This window comes from Rhagoletis pomonella, unplaced genomic scaffold, assembly GCF_013731165.1.
Source record: "Rhagoletis pomonella isolate Grant_MI unplaced genomic scaffold, Rhpom_1.0 Rhpom_scaffold_00009, whole genome shotgun sequence".
NCBI lineage: Eukaryota > Metazoa > Arthropoda > Insecta > Diptera > Tephritidae > Rhagoletis > Rhagoletis pomonella.
The window spans coordinates 28,493,135-28,495,902 of record NW_023458563.1 but is presented as its reverse complement, the minus strand read 5'-3'; positions in this window follow the sequence as shown (position 1 = coordinate 28,495,902).

Genomic DNA, 2,768 nt, shown 5'->3' with positions numbered 1-2,768 from the left:
GACGGACGGACGGACGGACGGACGGACGGACAGACAGTCACCGCTTAATCGATTTCTCTTTTCATTCTGATCATTTATGTATACATTTGTCTATATCGATCTCGATTCGTTTTGCCTGTTACAAACAACCGTTATGTGAACAAAGTTATAATACCCTTGTGCACAAGTGCGCTCGGGTATAATGATAAGAATGAAAAGAGAAATCTATTAAGCGGTGACTGTCTGTCCGTGCGTCTGTGCGCAAGATAACTCGAATAAAAATTCAGATATCTTAACGAAACTTGCTACGTGTACTTCTTTCGGGTGTAGGACGGATGGTATTGAAAATGGGCAAAATCGGACAATAACCACGCCTACTTCCCATATAACGGTAGTTTTCAGAAATACGAAAACTGCGATATTTTAGTAATTACTGAAGCTTATTCACTTAAAATTGATAGTTGCAATTATATTTAGACAAAAAATAAGAATATTATAAGTTTTTGGAAAATGGGCGTAGCCACGCCTACTTATGATTACATGTGTATATCTTGGAAACCGCTCCACCAACTTCTCCCAAACTTGGCACAGTGTTGGCCTTGGTACAACATACCAAAGCGCTGAAACTTTTTAAAATCAGACAATAACCACGCCCTCATCCCATATGACGGTAATGCATACATAGATTCGCTTCAAGACCAATGATTTGATGGTATTCACGGGAAAGTTTATGTAGGTACATTTACATATTTTACTCTTTTAACATAAATGTCAAGGCAGATATTTTAAGATACACTTCTTAACAAATAAATTTTTTTAAGTTATTATGAATGGATAAAAGAGACATCTTCTTTGAATTCAGTACTAAAACTTGACATATCAAGTGCTTATCAAAACTTTATACATGTTAACTAGATTCGCCATTTATCTTAAAATTATATAATTTTAATTATTTGTTTATAAAAATGCAGATTACACTTTAACAAAACCCGTATAAATCCAAAGTTTACTCTTTGCGCAACATTAAAAAAATCAACAAACTTTCGTAAAGCTTTTTAATTAGATTTCCTAGAAATACATATTTTGAGTATGTAGTTTTGTAGCCCGATCAATTCAAATAAAGCGCAAGTTTAAAATACATAGCTGCGACTTATCGTTGATTTTTATTTAATTTTTTTTTTTTGATGGAGCAACGCCTTCTTTATTAAAAAAATCGTCGAACATACTTAGATAATATGGAAGAAAATTACCGACATCGCCAAAAATATTCCATACATCAACTGTAAATCACAGCTACTTTAAATTTGCACTTAATGAGACTAAAATTGAATGAGCTAAATAACTGCAAAATATTAAGAGATAAAATTGAAATAGAAAGTTCGAAATTTTTACGAAAGTTTGACGATTCTTTGTTAATGTTGTTCAAAGATTAAACATATTTTCATTTAGTGTTTGTTAAGGAATAAACTATATTTTTATACACAAATAATTCAAATTAAAATATAATAAAATAAATAGTCAAATCTAGTCAATATGTGAGTGTCGTAAAGTTATGATATTTAAGAACATCTCTTTCTTAATTAACGATGACACTGTTTCTATATGAAGCTGATTTCGACATTTTGTTTTAATAAAATTTAGTATCGAAAATATTCTTTCAAAACTTGCCTAGGAATGTGATATAATGGTTCGTTCAAAACCTTTTTTCAAAACTTATAACGGCAAAAACGAGAAGGCGAAGACAAAAAGAGAATACAAAAATTTCCCGCAGTGAATTTTCAGATTTTTAAAACGGTATAGTAATTTAATTTTTTAAATTTAAATAAAGCATGAAGACCCCATGGAATAAAGGAGTAGATACAAAATATATAACGGTAAACCTGGCACATACATAAATATATGAAAGAATGCACTCAGGCAACACCTCTAGCCATTGTGTGTCACAGATTTAAGTTATCGATGGATGGATGGAATTTTGCACCCAAAAATTAATTTTTTTTTCTATTCTACAGAATTTTTCCTTTTAATTGATACCCATATTGTTATTCTACAATGCACCGCATCTTTTGAATAATTTTTTTATTCAATCATATTCTAGAAATTTCAAAGTCCTTTTAGAAAAAATCCTGACGTCAGAGAGAAAAACTAAAAACGTAGTTTTACTATATTTGGCCCCAAGTTTTGTGAATAAATTGATTTTTTCGTGTGTAAAATTGACTGTCGCACAGTGTTATTAAATGATTTGAGTCTAATTTTTAACAGGTGGCAACTCTTTTCGAAAAACTAAAACCAGTTTGCACATCTAAAGACCAAGCGCTTTAACTCGCATCTCTTTCTAGAAAATCGGGTGAACGGTATAGATCTTTCTTTGTTTCCATGCTGAACAAAAAATCCCTTCGAGTATTATATATGAGACATTATTTTTCATATCGGACACCAAATTTGGTGTCACACTTTCGATTGGCTCCAAATTTTTTTATGGGTTCTATACATGAAACAAGCTAACACGTTTTCGAGGAATTTTTGTATAATATTTGTACGACAAGGTGTTTCTTTAAGGCGACAAACCCCTAGAAATGGGCGTGGCAATTCTACGACTAATGTTTGCAAAACGAATATTTTATTGCGGGTTTCCGCAGAATATCGCTTCGTTACCAATATTTGTTCCACAACTTTTTCAATCAAAGAATATTCTAGAAATGAGCGTTGCTATATAAAAACCAAAGTTCAAAAATTTAGACTTTATTGTGGATTTCGCCAGAATATCTATATGGATTGAAAAAGTTGTG